Source organism: Oryctolagus cuniculus, chromosome 2 (assembly GCF_051225735.1).
Source record: "Oryctolagus cuniculus isolate XC-2025 breed Fujian yellow rabbit chromosome 2, ASM5122573v1, whole genome shotgun sequence".
Classification (NCBI taxonomy): domain Eukaryota; kingdom Metazoa; phylum Chordata; class Mammalia; order Lagomorpha; family Leporidae; genus Oryctolagus; species Oryctolagus cuniculus.
In genome coordinates, this window is record NC_142868.1 from 164,276,203 (window position 1) to 164,297,265 (window position 21,063).

At 44.6% G+C, this 21,063-nt stretch overlaps 1 protein-coding gene across 8 annotated transcripts in view; it reads right to left on the reverse strand.

Annotated features, from left to right (window-relative positions):
- PLEKHH2 (pleckstrin homology, MyTH4 and FERM domain containing H2) overlaps window positions 1-4,332 on the reverse strand; it is a 111,193-nt gene extending 106,861 nt beyond the window's left edge. For 7 of the 8 annotated variants that reach the window (XR_016229412.1, XR_016229411.1, XR_016229413.1 and 4 more), the window contains exon 1: window positions 3,577-4,332. The gene's annotated coding sequence lies outside the window, so the exon portion shown is untranslated. Of the gene's footprint in view, window positions 1-657; window positions 769-3,576 lie in introns of those variants that run through there. The other variant, XM_089326474.1, reaches the window with a different exon arrangement.
- Between the last annotated feature and the right edge of the window lie 16,731 nt (window positions 4,333-21,063).

Genomic DNA, 21,063 nt, shown 5'->3' on the forward strand with positions numbered 1-21,063 from the left:
GTTTCCTGCTTATGTGCCTGGGAGGCAGCGGATGATGGTCCAAGTACTTGAGTTCCTGCTATCCAAGTGGGAGACTCAAATGAAGTTCTTGGCTCCTGGTTTTGGCCAGGACCAGCCCTGCCTATTGAAGAGTGAACCAGCCAATAGAAGCAATTTCTCTCTTCCCCCAAGTCTTCCCACCCACACACACACAGACACACACACACACTCTGCCTCTCAAAAAATAGATAAGTAAATATTTTTTAAAATCAAGAACAAGACAAGGATGTCTGCTCTCACCACGTATATCCAACATTACTAGAGATTCTAGCATACGAAAATAAAATAAGTTAGAAATAAAACCATATTTATTTGCAGATGATACACATCATGTATACAGAAAATTCTAAGGAATCCACACAAAAACTATTATAACTATTGGATTTGGCAATGTCTCAGGAAATTAGATAAATATTCCAAAAAAAATGTCTTTCTATACACCAGCAACGAAAAATTCAAAAATGAAATTAATAGTCCATTTACAATAGCATTGAAATGAACAAGACTTTAATAAAAGAATCAGAAAATCTGTACTCTGACAACTATGAAGCATCATTGAAAGACTTTAAAGAAGACTTAAATGAGAGAAATTGCAAGTTCACGAGTTGAAAGACTTACTATTGTGAAGAAGACAATATTTGCAAATGGATATGCACATTCAATACAATCCTTATCAAAATTCCACAGCATTTTTTGCAGAAATTGACAAGATGATCCTAAAATGCACCTGGAAATCGAAGGACCCAGAGTAGCCAAAATAATCTTGAAAAGAAGGCGAATTCAAATGTTCCAATTTAAAACTTATTACAAAGCCATAGGAATCAATGAGGAAAGAATAGTATTTTCAACAAATGCTTCTGGGGCACTAGGACATTCACATGCAGAAAAATGAATTTAGACTCATATTTCATAACATTAATACAAAATGGATTAATAAGAACCAATGCTCTAAAATTCTTTGATCTTGCATGGGGCTATAGTTTCTTTGCTAAAGCACAAAGAACTTTAAAGAACATTATCAAGAAAGTGGAAAAAAAAAACCCACAGCATGGGGGAAAAAATGGCAAATCATATGTCTGATAAGGAATGTGTCCAGAATACTAAAGGGTCTCATAAGTTGACAATAAAAAGATCACCCAATTGAAAAGTGGACAAAGTATCCAAATAGACAGTTCTCCAAAGAAGACACACAAATATCCAATAAGCACATGAAAAGATGCTTGCGTCATTAGTCATAAGGAAAAATACAAATCAAAGTCATGACATTCCATTTCACACTGGAAAGGATGGCTATAGTGAAATGAAAACAATATGCAATATAAGAACAAGTGTTGGTGATGCTGTGGGAAAGTCGGGATTCTTAGCATTGCTGGTGGGAATGTAAAAATGGTAGAGCTGCTTTGTAAATAATTTACCAGTTCCTTAAAAGTGCAAACATAAAGTTACCACATGACCCAGCAATACCAATGCTCAGTATATACCCAAGAGAACTGAATACATATGTCCACATCAAAACTTGTACCCAAATGTTCACAGCTATCGTTACCCATAGTAGCCAAAAAAGTGGAAACAGTGCAAATATCAACCATCAGCTAGGTAAATAAAATGCAATGTATCTATACAATGGAATAATATTGAGCCATAACAAAAGGAATACAGTTCTAACATACTATAACAATGCACAAACTTTGAAAACATGTTAAGTGAAAGCAACCACACAAGAGGCCACATATTATATGATTCTATTTACACGATATATCCAGAATAGGGAAATCCAAAGAGACAGAAAGTGGGTCAGTGGCAGCCAAGGTCTGCGAGGAAACAGCGATGGGGACTGGCCGTGGATAGGTAGGGGGTTTCTTTTTTGGGTGTGAACATGCTCTAGAATTAGAATTACACAACCCTGTAAATATACTATACACCACTGCACTAGCCAGCACTTTGCGACTACAAGAAAACACCTGAGGCAAGTTACTTAAGAGATGTATTTTGACTCTTGGTTCAGGAGTCAAATCATGTTCAAACCATAGCAACCACGGAAGTCTACACCCTAAAAGGGTATGTCTTATGGCTTGTGAATTACACCTCAGTAAAAAGCGCAGATATGTACAATGAACAAGGAAAAAGTGGCAGTTTAAAAGGGTGTATGCTAGGACCACAATTACAATTTAATGATCCATTATTTGTGGTTATCCCTGCCAAGAATTTCATCATTAACTCAATCGAGAGATAACTGTTAACCTCAAATATGAGAATTATCACACATATACCTTACCTAGAGTACTGTTACAAAAAAGACAATAAATAAACCCAAAGTTAAACATACCTATTCATTTCTTTAGTTGCCCAAATTATTTATGTTATAGTGAAGTAGCAATGCCTCAGGAGTATTGTTAAATTGGCACTTAACATCTGCATTCCTTACTAATTGAGTCATAATTTACAAAATCCAAGACCGAAGATCGCTTGGCTAACGGTCTGCGCTGAGGACCAGACACCTGAGGTGCTCGTTTCGCTCTGTAATCCTAGTGCGTGAACAAGTATAAAACAACTGTTGTGACAGACTCCCATCCCGAATAGTTGCGAATTCTAATTCTGAACACTATTCACCACCCCGTCCGCTCCCACTGGCGTTACAGAACGGCACAGCCTCAGGCGCTGTAGCCAATTACTAAATAAATATCTAGGTAGATTGTCACGTTGAAAGTGTTATGTCTTCCCTGCAAAAAGCACCGATTTTCCAAATCCCGTGCCTTTTGGAAACATTTACTGACACAAAATAAACTGTTTACAATGAAGTGAAGACTCTCCTCTCTGAATCTCTCACTTCCTGTTTCTCTGAACGAATCCCAAAAAGGAAAGAAAAAGAAATGAAAGAATCCATCCTCTCAGGCTCGCCCTGAGGAGGCTCAGGGTTGGTCAGCACCCACGACGTCGGTGCTCACCGAGCCCCACCTGGCCAGCGCCCGCGCCCTGGTCGCGCTCCGGCCGCACGCAGCCGGGGTCCGCGCTGGCTGGCAGCCCGCACTTCCACGGCCACAGCCGAGACCCGCACGCAGGTAGCCCCGCGCTCGGGATCTGCCTCCCTCCGCGCGGCGCGGCGCGGCGCGGGGCGCTGCACAGCTTCGTCTTTTCCAGGTGGTCCACAACTTCAGGGACGGCGCGGTTTCGACGCCCCGGCAACTCGGGTTTGTGGAAAGCGGTCCCTTCAGGTTCGGAGAGGGGTGGCCCGGAGAGTACCGCGGGGCTCCCGCAGGGCCGAAGCCGAGCCTCAGCATCCCTAACGGCGCCGGCCGCGCCCCCAGGCCGGGCCCCCGGGTTTCAAGCCAGATGTCACAGCAGCCCGGGGGCCCAGCCGGGCCGAGTCCAGCGCCAGCCCGTCCCGCCCCCTTCGTCCCGGCGGGCCAGCTCGGCCCGCAGCCCCCTCTGCTCAGCGAGCCCGCCGGGACGGCGCGCCCTCAAGGGGCAGGGACCCCCCCCGGAGTGGCGGAGGCGCTGGGCTCTCCCGTGGGCTCGAAGCCCTCTCCACCTGCCTACCTCTGCAGCAGACCCCCGACGGCAGCGCAGGACGTCCTGGACCGTGGAGCTCCTGGGATTTCAGCCTGCGCCCGCTCACTCGGGGCCCGGAGCCGGCGGGAGCAGGGCACCGCCTCCTCCAAGGACTGGCTGCCAGAGTAGCCAATAGGAAGTCGAGACCGGGCACTTGGCGTCACTGGAGGGCGTGGCTATAACTTTGGCTCTACCCAGTCAGTCTCTACCGGAGACGGGGTTCTGTCCTGCAAGGGGTCTCCCCCGTGGCCTTCGCCAGCTGCTTTTGCTCTGGCTCGGTGCAGGCGCTGAGTGCGGGAGCGCCCTCCTGCTGTGTCTCGCTGCCTGGACGCCAATTCCCCGTGCATCTTTCATCCTCCTGCCAGGCTAACTGTCCTGCAGAAAAGTTTTGATGTTCGCTCCGCCCAAGACCTCCAGTGGGTGGCCTTCCGCAGCCCACCGTCTCAGGTCCAATTCTCACAGCCGCCCGCGTCCCACGCTGCGGCTGCAGCTGTTCAGCTCCCGGCCGAGAGCAAGTCGCCTGGCGGGGGTCTCCCGGCTGTTTCCCAGCCCCACCTGCGAAAGCCCTCACTGTCCTCTGAGACAGAGTTCCAAGTCGTCTTCGGCACGTGACGACGCTTGTCTCCTGCCCGGCAGAAACCCGGTCCCGTTTTCCCCTCGGGCCCCGACTCCCGCGGGACCGCTGGGAGAGCAAGGATCCGCGTCCTTTCTTTGTGCCTCCTCCTAAGCGCCCCGCACAGAGCCAACTGCGTGAGGAGCTGGGGAGCCGTTTCAGTCCGACTGGAATTCACAGCCCGAGCTGAGGTCTGAGAGGCCAGTCTTGGGTTGAACCGGGAAAGAGAATCCTGATGGCATAGGGACTCCTTCCCCAGGTCACAGAACTAGGTCCGATTGCTTTCTTGGATTCACAGTAAATAAAGAGTATCAGAAGACTTTCTCACTGCAGGAGTGTGTGTGTATGTGTGTGTGTGTTTAAGTTTATCTTCTATAGAAAAAAGCACAAGAGATAAAGATTTACAAAGCCCCTTTTAGGAAAGGCCATCTGTGGATACCACTAAAAGACCAGCAAGTAAGTATCAAGCGTCCATATTTCTTCCAGATGAGCACTAATTTTGGACTGGATCCCAGACTACCCCCACACATCAAATTCCTTTTGCCTTCTGTGGGAGCTGATGATGCATAGCATATGAAAAATTGTCTCCAAACAGCCCTGGCAAACAAGCAAGCTGGACGGGGTTTATTTTACAGAGATGCAGGAGTTACATAAACAGAGTTTAAGTCACTTGCATAATTTAACACGGCAAGTCGGTAGAGACCAAGCAGGAGAAAGAGAGAAAGAATGCCAAAATAGAATCACTTCCGTCTGTGAGTCAGAAATACAGCCTAAGAGCGCTCAGTGAACACAGTCACTCATGAAAGGCGGCTTTCTGAGCCCGCCGCCGCCCTCCGAAGCTCCGCCAACATTTACTCACTGTCACCCTTTTCTGGAAATAGGGCAAACTGAATTTGTTTGGCTGTGGAGAATCCAGAGGAACAACATCCTGTCTCCGGCTGCACTAAGAAAAATACATGTTACAATGGAATATTATTTGGCAATAAAAAGAAACGAGGTAATGACACAGGCTACAACATGGACAGGCACTGAAAACACCATGCTGAATGGAAGAAGCCAGTGGCAAGAGCAGGCTGCGTGTTCCCACTCACTTGAAATGTGCAGGACCAGCAAATGTGCAGAGAAAGAAAATGGATGATCAAGCTGCTCCGGCCTGGCAAGAATGGGGGTGATGCTCAAGAGGGGTGAGGTTTCTCTCTGGGGTCATGAAAACTTTCTAAAATTTGTAGCGATGGTTGTATAACCCTGTGAATGTACTAAAAGCTATGACCAAGAACAATTTAAATGGATGGATTGTACGCTGCGTGAATTATAGTGCAAAGCTGTTTAAGGGAAACGTTTATATTAAAATTTATGTTTTTATATTAGGTAGCAGCAGACAGAAAATATCTCTGACCTGCCTTCATCAGTGTTCATAGCAACACGGACCTGTGTTTCATACTTACCTCCTTTGGGATACTGTGTTCATCTGTGGAGATGTGATCATCTGTTTCCCTTCACTAGGCTGAGATGCTGTCTCATTTTGCTCTTTAATGTTTGTGCAGCACCCAGCACATACTTGGCACAGAGTAGATGCACAATAAATATTTATTGAATGAATGAATGAACAAAGGTGGCAAGGGATACATGTTATCAGTGTTTATGATAGATAAATAGACAGGCACCACACTGTGTTACAAGGAATACAAAGATCAACAAAACTGACATTTCTGCCAGGGGCTGGCTTTGTCACACAGCAGATTAAGCTGACGTTTCTAACGCAAGCATCCCACATCCGAATGCCAGTTCAATTCAAAGCTTCTGATCTAGCTTCTTGCTATTGCACCTGGGAAGGCAGCAAAAGATGGCGTAAAAACTTGGGCCTCTGCCACCCATGTGGGAGGCTTGGATGGGATGCCTGGCTCCCAGCTTCAGCCTGGCCCAGCCCTGGCCATTACAGCCAACTGGGGAGGGACCCAGCAGTTGGAAGAACTCTCTCTCTCTCTCTCTTTCTTTCCCTCTATAACTGTGGCTTTCAAAATAAGTAAATAAATATTTTTTCTAAAAAAAAATGCCCATAGCTACTTAAGTTTTATGATATTTTGTTTCCTACATATAGAAGCAATCAAAACCTATTTTCATTGGAAAATATTTAAAGATAGAACAAAAAGAAAAGCTAAAATCATCCACAACTCATCATTCCTAAACACTTTGACATTTTGTTGTCATTCAGTCTTTTTTTCTATATGTATACTGTTTTCCCTTAATACATAGGATTATGCTGAATTTATTTTTTTATCTTGCTTTTACAGCTAACATGTTATTATGAGCATTTTCTTCATCATTAAGTTTTATTTAAAGTACTTTTAATGGCTGGTTAATATTCTACCATAGAGTTCTAGCCCAATTTGCTTAATCATTATCTTATTATATAGGTTATTTTTAATTTTTCACTAGTATAAACACAGCTTTTTCAATAGTTTTATATTTTCCTAATATAATAGCGTTTTAGATGGTATTTTTATAACAGCTTTATTGGAATATAAATCAGATTCTTTATGTTTTGCCTATTTAAAGCAATGGTTTTTAGTGTATTAACAGAGTTGTACAACCATCACCACAATCAATTCCAGAATATTTTTACCAACCACTCCCTGTCCCCTGCTAACAACAACAAAAAAAAAGCAAAAAACAAAAAACTTGACACTGTACTCCTCACTTTCCAGATCTCCTATCCCCCTCACCACTGGGCAACCACTACTTCACTTGTCGCTCCAATAGATTTGCCAGTTCTGGGTATTTCATATAAATGGCACCATACAATATGTGTCTTTTGTGACTGGCTTTTTCATTTAGGATAATGTTTTTAAAGTATATCCATATTGAGCATTTATCAGTAATTCATTCCTTTTATGGCTAAATAATATTCCACGTTGTAGATATAACACCATTGATTTATTCATTCCTCGATAAAGGACATTTGAGTTCTTTCCAGTGTATAGTTATGATGGATAATGCTCCTGTGAATATTTGTGTACAAATTTTCATGAAGACATAACGTTTTATTGGTTGTATCCTAGGAATGGTACTACTAGGCCATATGGCAACTTTATTCTTAGCATTTTAAACAGTTGCCAGACTATTTTTCAAAGGGACTGCACTACTTCACAATCCCATCACCAGTGGACCAGAGTCCACATTCATTACATCCTCACCAAAACCTGTAATTATATGTCTTTCTTTTTATTACAGCCAGCCTGAGAGTTGTGAAGGATTATCTCCTTGTCTTTTTCATCTGCATTTCCCTAATGACTAGCAATGTTAAGCATCTTTTCATGTGCTTCTTGGTCACTTCTATATCTTCCTTGGAGAAAACCTATTCCAGTCTTTTGCTCATTTTCATTTGAGTTTGTGCTTTTTTGTTGTTGTAGTTTTTTTTTTTTTCACTGTTGAGTGATAAGGGTTCTTTTAGATTCTAGATATGAGTTCCTTATCAGATATGGTATTTTCTTTTAAAGATTTATTTATTTATTTGAAAGTCAGAGTTACATGGAGAGAGAAGGAGAGGCAGAGAGAGAGAGAAAGCACGCGCAAGAAAGAGGTCTTCCTTCCCCTGGTTCACTCCCCAATTGGCTGCAATGGCCAGAGCTGCAGTGTAGTGGTAAAAACCACCACTTGCAGTGCTGCCATCCCATATGGCCACCGGTTCAAGTCCCGGCTGCTCCATTTCCAATCCAGCTCTCTCCTATGCCCTGGGAAAGCAGTAGAAGATGGCTCAAGGCCTTGGGCCCCTGTACCCATGTGGGTAGACCTGGATGAAGCTCCTGGCTCCTGGTTCCTGGTTTCAGATTGGCGCAGCTCTGGCCAGTGTGGCCAATTGGGGAGTGAACCAGAAGATGGAAGACCTCTTTCTCTCTCTGCCTCTCCTTTTCTCTCTGTGTAGCTCTGACTTTCAAATAAATAAAAAATCTTTATAAATAAAAAAAAAAGAAAGTATGTTCTTGTGGGGCAGGTGCTGTGGGGTAGAGGGTAAAGCCACTGCCTTCAGTGCCAGCATCCCATACAGGCACCGGTTCAAGTCCCAGCTGCTCTTTTTCTGATCCAGCTCTCTGCTATGGCCTGGGAAAGCACTAGAAGATGGTCCAAGTGCTTGGGCCCCTGCACCCACGTGGGAGACCCAGAAGAAGCTCCTGACTCCAGACTTCAGATGGGCTCAGCTCCGGCAGTTGTGGCCATTTCAGGAGTGAACCAGTGGATGGAAGATCTCTCTCTCTCTCTCTCTCTCTCTCTCTCTCTCTCTCTCTGTAACTCTTTCAAATAAATAAAAATAAATCTTAAAAAAAGTTTGTTATTGCAAAAAATTGAAAGAAAAAGGTAAGAAAGGAAGGAATGGAGGAAGGGAGGAAAGCATTGTTGTATTCTTGGAATTAGATCTATGAAGTTCATGAAATCTGTTCTCTGTATATTAATAAATAAAAAATCAATCATCAAAACAAAGAAAAAAGACTTTTTTAATAATGAAGAGTGTTGAGTAATATAACCCTGAGTTTCTTGGGTTCTTGTTATACATCTCGACTTTTCTCACACACACAAAATCCTTTGAATGGCTTAATTTCATTGTTGCTTGTCACAGGACAGATTCCCCAGAAGAAAATGCTAAGATAAAATCTGGAGTGCACATTGTCATTGAGAAATCCACACCTGTAACAGAAAGGAAATTGAGCAGAGGGAAAGTGGAACTGCAATGAACTTGACAAAACTCAGTCAAGCCGGCAGGAAGTACCCGAGCAAATCCTGCCCACTGGAGTGGACTCACAGCAAGTCCAAGTGGCTGGCCTTATGCTCCTACTGTAGCCTTCGGCAGAGGACTCGACTTGACCTTGAGCAGGGGCTTCTCTGCGACTGGAGCAGCCTCTGGAGGAAGTGGCACCTGAAGGCTGCCTCCTGGCCATCTCCTCTCAGCTGAGCACCTGCCCTTCTGTGGAGGGCAGTCTCGGGGGCACATCTTCAGCTCCACTATGCCAACTCTTCCTCTGTTTATGTAACAAGGTGGAATTTGTATTATCTTAGACTTAAGGGGGACTGTTTTTTGGGGCGGCAGTTAAATGGCAGCTTGGGACACCTGCATCCCATATTCAAGTCTGGTTCGAGTCCAGGGTCATCTGCTTCCAGCTAAGGTGCACCCTGGGAGGCAGCAAGTGTCAGCTCAAGGACTCAGGTCCCTGCCAGCCACATGGGAGACCTGGATTGGGTTCCAGGCTCCTGGCTGCCACCTAGTCCAGCCCTGGCTGCTGCATTTGGAAATGAAAAGTCTCCCTCTCTCTTTCTCAAACAAAATGCAAATAAATAAGTAAATCTTTAAAAAATTCATTTGAGAGATGCTGTTGGTGTTAGCAGGAGCCCAAGGGATAAAAGAATGACTAAGTTGCCAAGCCAAGGAAAATGAGAGGAATTTGGTTTTGCTTCTGAGAGAGAGGAGAGCAGAGGGACGCAGAAGGCAGAGGGATCCAGCAAGCTGGCACAGAGCTAGCATGGCACAGGGTGAGCAGTAATGAGAAGCCCCAAGAGGTGATCTGGCCAAAAGGCTTTTAAGAGCAGGAAATCTAAAGTGTGACCTTAGGTTATTTGCTCTACGGTGCCTGATGTGACTCCTGGGTGACCCCCAGGTCTTCTGTAAAATCTGCAGCCTTCATAAATGCGTTGTGCAAGAGAAGGGGATCAGATTTCCTCTCTGAGTTAGCACTTAGGGCAGAAACAAAACAGAAAAACAACAACCCAGAGGCAGAGGTGACCGTAAGGACATTAGCTTCAAGAAATCACGGAAGACTCTAGGGTGCCTTAGTTCTTCCACTGTTAAGGAATTGGGTGGAGGAGGGGGCTGGGCCACGGGGAGATAAGACTGTGCCAAACTAACCTAGATCTCAAGGGGCTGAGGAGGCCCCTTGATGTCTATTACATTTCACTTCCAGGGTAAGTGTGATTGAAGCCTAATTAGAATGAACATTATTTTCTTTACTTGGTTATTAGAAAAATAGTTGCAAATGTAAATAAAAGTTGTGAAATTAAGAATAGTACATGGAGTGCCTGTACAGACTGCATTCACTTTGCCTCATTGGCTTACCTCTTACTCTCTTCTTATTTATATTTTCCCTGGCCCATTTGCTAGTAAGCTGCATGCACCAAAGCGTTTTATCCCTAAACACCCGCACATTCTCTCACCTGCACATAAGGGTTGTCAACTTTGATAAAATTTGCATTCATCCAACACTTTTATTTAACCTATCACTCATATTCCAGTTTTTTTTTTTTTTAAATGTTTTCAGTTTTTATTAACAAGTTTAAAACATATGATACAGAGATTCAGGTCACATGAATTAAAGTATATCTTTGAATTATTTTAGCTGTTTAAATTTATGGACAATCTTATCTATAAGCCAATTAAAATAAAATTTTTAGTAATTTTCCCATGTAGACATACAGTATGTATGCACATATAACATAACATACTAGACCAATATAGCAGTTTTAATAATTTTTTTTAAAAATTTAACTTCTGTTTATAAATTACCAATTGATTTGAATTGCTTTTTCACATACTTTCTCACAGTTGGTACCTCTAATATATTATTGGCTTCATCTGGTTACAGAGTCATCCCAAAGTACATATTCCAGTTTTCTTAATTGATTCAATAATGTCTCATAGCAATCCCGTCACCCTCATCCCCAGGTCAATCCAATCCAAAATAAAATTAGATAATATGTTTATTTTTTATGTCCCTTAAAACACCTTTAACCGGGAATTTCTTTTAGATCGATGGCATTAAAAATACTGTCCTCTTCTCACCTTTTAAAACACAACAGCAGGAGCCAGTGCTGTGGCGTAGCAGGTAAAGCCACCACCTGCAGTGCCAGCATCCCATATGGGCGCTGGTTCGGGTCCCAGCTGCTCCACTTCCGATCCAGCTCTCTGTTACGGCCTGGGAAAGCAGTGGAAGATGACTCCCCACTTGGGAAGTGAACCAACTGATGGAAGACTTTCTCTCTCTCTCTCTCTTTGCCTCTGCCTCTCTATAACTCTGTTTTTCAAATTAATAAATAAAAATTTATTTTTTATTTTTTATTTTTTGACAGGTAGAGTGAGAGAGAGAGAGAGAGAGACAGAGAGAAAGGTCTTCCTTTGCCGTTGGTTCACTCTCCAATGGCCGCCGCACCGCGCTGAACCGAAGGCAGGAGCCAGGTGCTTCTCCTGGTCTCCCATGGGGTGCAGGGCCCAAGGACTTGGGCCATCCTCCACTGCACTCCCGGGCCACAGCAGAGAGCTGGCCTGGAAGAGGGGCAACTGGGACAGAATCCAGTGCCCTGACCGGGACTAGAAACCGGTGTGCCGCTGCAAGGCGGAGGATTAGCCTAGTGAGCCGCAGTGCCGGCAATAAATAAACCTTAAACACACACACACACACACACACAACAACAACAACAACCTGGCTCCAGCCTCTTGCTAACTGAGGACCCCGAGAGGCAGCCGGTGATGACTCACACTGTGGGTTCCTGCCAGGAAAATGGAACAGCTGCGCTGAGTTCCCAGTCCCAGCTCTTGTGGACATGTGAGGGAGGAACCAGAAAGTATGAGCTCTCCCTGTCTCTCAAATAAAGGAATTTTTAAAAATTAAAAAAGAAAAGCAAGCTTCCTCTTACTTTAGGAGGAGAGAATCCCATCTAATGTGACTGCCACGTTGTTGAATTGCAGCGGCTGATCCTGGGTTCTTACAGATGCTGACGGAGCAGCGGCCTTCGCTACGGCTGGCCATTCCTAACTGAGGAAAGGAAAAGCACCCTTAAAATCTGAGCACCAGCTGGCGTAGCAGCTCAGCCTCAGGATGAGGAGAGGCAGTGAGTGCCACAGGTCAGCCACGGCGTCCCACTGGGCTTCAACAGTTTCACAGAACACCAACATCAGAACAGTCGCTCTGTCACCAGGATGAAACGTAGCGAGAAAACAGCACTTCACAACGTTGACTAAGCACTGACAAGAGCAAGGTCACCATGATGGAACCACAAACAATGCCCAGAGCACCTCCTGCCCCAGGCTATTATCAGTGACAGCCGCCTCTTTACCACTTAGTTGCTTTATTCTCACTTAGGCTTCCATCCTTACAATACTCAGATCCAGTTCAAGAAAAAGTCCACTTCCTTGAACTCTTTTCCACTGCAAATCGGGATAAAGTTAACTTTTGGAGTATGTGTTTTTTCATATTTTTTAAATGACTTTTTTTTTTTAACTCAAGAAGCAGAGAGAGAGAGAGAGAGACAGAAGGCACTCCCTTCTGCTGGGCCACTTCCCATACGTTCACCGCCGCCAGGACTTGGCTAGCCAAAGTTAAGAGCTGGGAACTCAATCCAGGCCTCCCAGTTGGGTGGCAGGAACCCAACTACTGCCTCCCATAGTGTGCATTAGCTGGAGGCTAGAATCAGGAGCCAGAGCTGGGAGTCGATCCCAGGAACTCTGACATGGTACGAAGGCATCTTAAACATTAGGCCAAAGGCCCATCTCCACATGTTTATTTTGGAAGTAGGTCCAAACTTAAAGAAAATTTGCATGTATAAGAATAGTATATAGAAAACCTGTGTAGACTGCCTATGTTTCATTGTGCCTCATTTGCTTTGTTAAAGCCTCCATCCTCTAATCAGTCCCTTTTACATCCTCTTATTGAGAGGATGGTTCCTCACAGTGTGTGCTTCTCTTAGTTGTAATTCAATGAGTAAAAACCTCAGCTTGTTCAACCACAAGTGTGTTTCAGGTGGTCTTTGGCTGGAGGGAATTAACAGAAACCCAAAGGCATTCTGAAAGTTCATGGTAAATCAAATGAAAATATATTATTTAGGTCTCAAAATTTTGAAAGACTTGCATAAATTTTTAATAATAGGCATCTCCCCAGAACTTTCTGAAGACCCTGCATGGGTGTTCCAATAAGGTTCAGCTGCACCCTGTGTGGCCTCTGAGCAGGATCCTCAACTCAACAGTGGTGTGCACATCAGGGACCCTTCGTGTCTCTATCCGTGCTTGTGAAATCAAGCTCCAATAAATCACTGGAGCCTTTCAGTGTTGGGTTTATTTCATTTTCATAGGAATAAGGTCCTTTGGGATTTAGGAGGAAAAAAAAAAAAAAAGCTGACCAGATTCGTATAGCGTTTTGGCAGTACTGATTTTGAGCTGTCTAATGGCTGCTTTTGCTCAACCCCCATTTTTTTTTTTTTTTTTTTTCCTACAGGAGGAAAACCACAGAGAGGAGACGGCATCAACCTAGTAAGTTTGTCTTTGAGTCCTGTGGGGAGCAGGGCCCTGTGGAGAGCAACATGGCGAAATAAGTACTGAGACTATCGAGACTAGACTAGACTACTGATACTATTGAGACTAACTCTATGCGCCTGATCTCCCACCATATGGTGCTGAGAGGGAGCAAACAAATCTTACACAGCTGCTTCGTCAATTAGCTGATTCCTGACTCAACCTGTGATTGGAGGAGAACAGCGTGCTCAGCATGTGGGCAGCAGAGCACGGATTGGTGGGAGTGGACTATAAAAGCGAGATAGAAGCGGGGCGCGGGGGAATTCGCTTATGCGCAGCAGACATCTCACAAGAATGCGGACACACCAAGTGGAATGCGGTTAGAATGCGGTTAGCAAAGGAGCAAATTTGAGCGCACAACACAGAGTCATTCGCTTAAACAACAGCATCTGGTCCGGTGTCGTTCTCCCGCGAGCCCGCGGAGGAGCGACAAGTCCGCCTTGGTGCTAAGAGCTCAACCATCTCCACAGACGAGCTTGGAGAGTTTCCCTGGGGACACCTTTACGAACCTTATAAGGACGTCTCCCTCAGTCTCTGCCTTTGTTTCTCCATTCAATTTCATCAAGATTCCGTCCAGCTCTGAATCAGTAACACATGGGCTGCAGCCAAGCCCAAGAGACACAAAGGCAAGCACCATCCTTATAGACCGTTCTGTTCTCTGGGCTTTTCTGAATATAAAACTGTGCCGCTTCTAGCCCAGCACCTGCCTCCTTCTTGTTTTATCTTTGATAACACAGATGCTGAATTTCCTAACCTGGCACAGTTTTACCACGGAAAACTCGAAATGCAGTAGGCAGTTTGGGGGGAATTGTGACACGAGCAAGTTTGTTCATTTGAGATGAATCTGAGTACAAAAGCATGCAGAAATCCTCACACAGAGATTTCTTCATTATTTTTTAAAGATTTATTATTTATTTGAAAGGCAGAGTTATAGAGAGGCAGAGGCAGTGAGAGAGAGCGGGCGAGCGAGAGAGATCTTTCACCTGCTGGTTCACTCTCTAAATGGTTGCAACGGCCGGAGCTGGGGTGATCTGAAGCCTGGAGCTTCCTCCAGGTCTCCCACATAGGTGCAGGGGTCCAAGGACTTGGGCCATCTTCTACTGCTTTCCCAGGCCTCAGCAGAGAACTGGATTGGAAATGCAGCAGAAGGGACTTGAACTGATGCCCACATGGGATGCCGGCGCTGCAGGGGGCAGTTTTATCTGCTATGCGGCTCCACAGAAATTTCTTAAAAGAAAGAAAATCCTGTTAACCTGGGAAACAACCCCTCCTTTGTTTTTGTACTTTGGCCCCAGATATGATTTTTTGTTTGTTTACTAAGAAAGTTATAGTTTATTCAGGTAGTAAATTTAACATATACATACTTTTTTTTGTTTTTTTTTTTTTGAGAGAGAGAGAGGTCTTCCATCTGTTGGTTCACTCCCCAAATGGCCACAACGGCTGGAGCTGCGCCAAGCTAAAGCCAGGAGCCAGGTGCTTCCTCCAGGTCTCCCATGTGGGTGCAGGGGCCCAAGCACTTGGGCCATCTTCCACTGCCTTCCCGGGCCACAGCAGAGAGCTGGACTGGAAGAGGAGCAACCGGGACTAGAACTGAGATATATGGGATGCCAGCGCCACAGGCAGAGGATTAACCAAGTGAGCCATGGTGCCAGCCTGAAAATTCTTTTGTTTACCAAACTTAGGGTTAAAAAACAAAAACAAAAAAACCAGACAGTAAAAAAAAAATTATCTCCTTACTCAAGCTATACTTAAGTGAAACAAGTTAATACAAATATCTCCCTATAATGGTATACTTTCTAAGTTTAAAAAAGACATTCTCGCCGGCGCCGCGGCTCACTAGGCTAATCCTCCACCTTGCGGCGCCGGCACACCGGGTTCTAGTCCCGGTTGGGGCACCGGATTCTGTCCCGGTTGCCCCTCTTCCAGGCCAGCTCTCTGCTGTGGCCAGGGAGTGCAGTGGAGGATGGCCCAAGTCCTTGGGCCCTGCACCCCATGGGAGACCAGGATAAGTACCTGGCTCCTGCCATCGGATCAGCGTGGTGCACCGGCTGCAGCGCGCTGGCCGCGGCGGCCATTGGAGGGTGAACCAATGGCAAAAGGAAGACCTTTCTCTCTGTCTCTCTCACTGTCCACTCTGCCTGTCAAAAAATTAAAAACAAACAAACAAACAAAAAAAGACATTCTCACATGCAAACACAAAAACAAATGTATCAACAGTCTCCCAAAATATTTTTTCCAGGATTCTACCTTTGCAATCTATATTTCCCTTTTTGTTCCTGACAAGTCTCAGGAAACATTGGTGGAAGTGGCTCATGTATATAGCCATCTTCAGAGTCCTATTGTTGATTTTAGAATTTCTATAAGCAGCTACTTTGTCTAAAACTAAAACAACAGCAGCAACAAAATCATAATGGGGAGGGCATTTGGCCTAGCAGCTAGGACACCTGCATGCCATATCTGAGTGCCTGGGTTCAATTCCTGGCTCCAGCTCCTGACTCCAGCCTCCTGTTAATGCACACCCTGTGAGGCAGTGGTGATGGCTCCAGTAGCTGTGTTCTGCCAGCCATGGAGGAGGCCTGGATTGACATCCCAGGTCCTGGCTTCAGCCTGGGCCAGGCCAGGTGTTGCAGGCATTTGGGCAGGGAACCAGCAGTCGGGAGGTCTCTCTGTCTCTCTCTCTCTTTCTGTTTGCCACTCAAATAAATAATTGTTTACATTTGTAGAAATGTCATGGGCTAGCATTGTGGTGTAATGGGTTAAGCCACCACTGCCTGCAATGTCAACATCCTATATGCGTACCACCTTGAATCCCGGCTGCTCCACTTCTGCTAATGTACCTGGAAAGCAGCGGAAGTCAGCCCAAGTGCTTGGGCCCCTGACATCCATGTGCGAGACCCAGTTCCAGGCCCCTGGCTTCAGCCTGGCCCAGCCCTGGCTGTTGCAGCCATCTGGGGAGTGAACCAACAGATGGAACATCTCTCCCACCCCACCCTCTCTGTAACTCTGACTTTCAAAACAAATAACTAAATTTTTAAAATAAACATAAAAAGACTCCCTTGATTACCCTTGATTTAATTTTATGATGATTCATACTTAAAAAGAAATAAGTATTGTCAAGCAGGCTAGACTATCACAGACTTGAATTTATTCTTGAAATTTAAGCTTCTTAACAGAAATTAAATCATTTCAGATGGCTGTCTTACTTCCTCTTGCCAAGGCCTGCAGGCTAACAATAGATAAAAGACAGGGCTTATGCTGTGGTATAGCAGGTAAATCTGCTGCCTGCAATACCAGCATCCCACACGGGCACCAATTCGGGTCCCAGCTGTACCACTTCTGATCCAGCTTCCAGCTAATGCGCCTGGGAAAGCAGTGGAAGGTGGCCCAAGTGCTTGGATCCTTGTACTCACATGATAAACCTGGAAGAAGCTCCTGTTTCCTGTCTTTGATCTGGCCCAACCCTGTCCATTACGGCCGTTTGGGAAGTGAACTAGTGTATGGAAGATCTCTCTCTCTCTCTCTCTCTCTCTCTCTCTGTAACTCTGCCTTTCCAGAAATAAATAAATCTTTTTTTTTTAAAAAAAAAGACTTATACTGATAGGTGTTATTTGGGTTAGTTGATGATTTCAAAATACTTAAGGACAAAGAGCTCTCCTGACTAGCACATGAACCCTTCAAAGATGAACAGCGGGTGAAAGGACCTCGAGATGCTTTTCTGCTATCTAGAGAGATAGAAATAAAAGTGAGAGTTTAACAGCAACAAAACCCTTCATGACAACTTCCCCCAAGAGCAAAGAGAAATTAGCCGTGATATGGAATCAACACTGATGGGGCATTCTTAAGGATTGCTGATCATATTTCCAAATATATCCTACTCGCCAGATATTTGCAGCTTGGTCTCTCATTTCCTCCAGGTCTTTGTTCAGATAGGACTTTATAATGCGCTCTCCCCTGCCCACCCTACATAAAACAAGAAGCTTCTCCCCTCCTCTCCTCTCCTGCTTTTTTTTTTTTTTTTTCCAGTTCATCTATCATCTGTCTTTCTCCAGTGGTTCTTTGTTATTTTCCGTGCCTTGAAATGTCTAGCACACAATAGTATGGAATAAACACTTATTAGATAAATAGGATATGCTTTCCTAACTCCATTGCACTTGGAAGCATTCATTATTCATTAAGTAAACAGTGTCTTTTACCTTTCAAACATACCGTTGACATGTGATGATCAGCAGTGGCTTAACCCCTGTCTTTAAGGAGGTTATGGGTTTGGTCAAGGGAAACACTGGAGAGGAACTTAGTGATGAAAGCACAAATGCCGCTCTGCAGAACCAGACAGCAGGCTCATCCAGCTGCACCTTGAAGGAATCGAGGTGGAATCCTCCCAAAGCCACGAGGGACAAGGAGTTACTCCAGGGGAAGAATTAGGAGAGTGTGAGGAGTGTTCACACAAAGAGAACCACCTACGGAAAGACCAAGTGGTGAGAGGATGCGGCCAGACCCAAAGACCTGTCTCTCCCCAAACATCCATTGCCTGCCAGGTCTGCGCGGGTGGCTCCTTCTACTGAGAATGGCTGGAATGCCACTCTGTTGACCACTTGGTCATCTGGCCACTAATTCCTACATATTGAAAAACTCTTTGCTAAGTAGATTTTCCTAACTCACAAGAGCCAAAGGAATCACTTCCTTCTTTGATCCTCATTATGATCAGTGTTTTCTTCTATGATAGCCTTAGCAATGGCTTTATTCAACATTGGATGGAATTCCTTAAAGAACAGAAGGTAGGACTTCTATCCTTTGTGTCCTTAGGACCCCAAAGGGGCTGATATAGAAGTGGACACTCTCTAAATGCAGAATGAACGAGTGAATTATTAATTCTGCTTCTGAATGTCATTTCCTGGTTCTTTTTTTTTTTTTTCCCCTGGTTCTTTTGTTTGGAGAAAACTGGAAAATCCCAGGGCTTTCTTGCATCGAGACAAGGGTGACCATGCTATGCATCTGAATAGTCAAAACTAACATGGATCTGGATATAAGCAGATAGGGGTATAGCTGTGGATGTAGGTGTATCTATGTCAATCCATCCTTGTTCTAGCTCTTGCCTGACTAGTCAAGGAGGAAAGGAACCACAAATGAGCCTTCCTCTATGAATGTGTTAATTCTTGTCTCCTGTTAGTTCTGAAGCTGAGATGGGGCCTTACACACAGGATACTGGGGGATTGCCTCTGGTGCAGGGGTGGGAAGATGTAGAATTGGTGAGGATGCCAATACACAGGCTCCCCAAAAGCTTCAGCCACTGTCTTGAAGTCCTCAAGCACACATAAGCCCCACAATGATGGGAAATAGCCAGGTCCATTGGCACACCAGTGGTTGGATGTAGGCCTCCCAGGAAAAGTGTGTGTTCAGGCATGGCCACAGCACCCCCAGAAGCTAGGGCAACAAGTCCTTCTTGGAAGCAGGATCTCTGGCTCCATGGCAGTATTTTCCATAGTCACACAATCTCCTTTCAATTAGAGTAGGCTCTGTTCACATTTCTCTAACCAGAGTGTGCATATTTAAAAATATATGGAAAACTTCAACGAGGCCTGCTGGAAATCAGCACATTGGAAAAACACTGCAAGTGCACTTTTCCCGGAGATATTATTGGAATATGAAGCTACTGATATGCACTTTCCTTAAGTTTGATGGGCAAGGCTTTTATGCCAGAGCTTTGGGGTTCTTTTTAATCCCATAAGCTATCTAATATTTTCCATGGCAGATTGCAGATCTCTCTCTCCTATGAATTTCATTTTTTCCATCACTTTTCCATGACATCAGGAGCCGACTATCCAAATTTTACTTAAATGGATTCAGATGGTGGTCTTATTCTTTAATGTTATCCTTTATGTTACAAAACGATTCTTGAAAACAATGTTAAAACAATGAGCCCAATTGATTTCTTGAAATTTTTCTAATAGATTTCACTGAGAATTTTATTTTTATCTTTTATTTTGTAAAAACAAAACAAAAAAACAAAAAACCAAGATTTTTGTTCTCTGTTTCTTCTGGATCATTCTATTCCACCATTGCTTTTTTCTTTCTGGCTACATTATTTAAAGTTTTTCTTTCTTGGCTCTTTTCTTTCACAGTTGACATGGATATTGTTATCAGCAGGGTCTAGAGGTCACCCAGAACACCCTAAGGGTTACTTCTGCATAAAACACTTATAAACAGTAGACAAATAGTCTGCTAGGCTCTTAAGTCTCAACTTTTGGCTTATGGTTCTAGGCACTTATATCTCCAGTTGTCACTTGATGTTGTGTCCTTTTTCTTTGTATTTTTGTTAGATTATAACAGCATCCAGGTTAGGACAGCATAGTTTGCTAAATGTTATTGGAGCACGTCTTGGCCAGCTTCTATAACAAGGACTAGAGGAGTAAGGGTAGTATCAACCCTTTGGGATTCTGGCATCTGATGGGGTACAAATTCACGTAGAACATTTCAGTAGGAAATCGCACATGGAACATAGCAATTAGGCCCAAAGAGCTATGGGAGGGGGCCGGCTCTGTGACATTGCGGGTAAAGCCACTGCCTGCAGTGTCAGAATCCCATACAGGCATGGGTTCGAGTCCTGGCTGCTCCACTTTCAATCCAGCTCCTTACCAATGTGCCTGGGAAAGCCACAGAGCATGACCCAAATCCTTGGGCCCCTGCACTCATGTGGGAGACCCAGAAGAAGCTCCTGGCTTCGTATCGGAGCAGCTCTGGCTGTTGTGGTCGGTTAGGGAGTAAACCAGAGGATGAAAGACCTCTCTCTGTTTCTGTGTGTGTGTGTGTAACTCTTACTTTCAAGTAAATAGATAAATCTTAAAAAGAAAAAAAAAAGAGCTATGGGAGGACAAACAACAGGACATCAGCCTGCTCTCCAGGGCTCTCCAGGCAATGGCAGCCTCTTAGGAGGTGTGTAAGAGTCAGCCAGTCTCATATTACTGCAGTGCAAGAGGTCTTCAATTATGTATTCTGCAAGAGCTACGCACACATTTTCATTTTGGGCACCCAAATAAACCTATCTTTTAATTCTATTTCCCGTGAACTTTTTGAAGCCCTCTTGTTAATATGTGCAGGCCACAAAGGGGAGCTGAAAAGGCACCCCATGGAGGTATCCTAGATCTTGACAAGCCACATCTGCTGTCTTCTGAGGGCCAGAAGGACCCACGTAAGACTTTCAAGCAGAGAGAGCCCTGTATTTTGGAAAAATCATTTCCACAGGACCAGCGGAGTCGTGGTTCTCAGTGTGCCCTGGACAGGCAGAGTCAGCAGCACTTGGGAACTTGTCAGAAATGAACATTCTCCGGCCCCACTGCGGACCCGTTAGCTCTGAAGTTCTGGGAGCCGGGCCAGGCAGTCAGTGTTTCAGCACGCCTCCCAGCGGACTCTGCTCTGAACCAGCAGGGAACATTCGGCAATGCCTGGGGCCTGAGCTTGGATTAGGGGAAAGTAAGCAAGGAATTCATGTTGGTTTCAACATTAAAAACAGTACTGGGGAGGGGGGGGCTGGCACTATGGT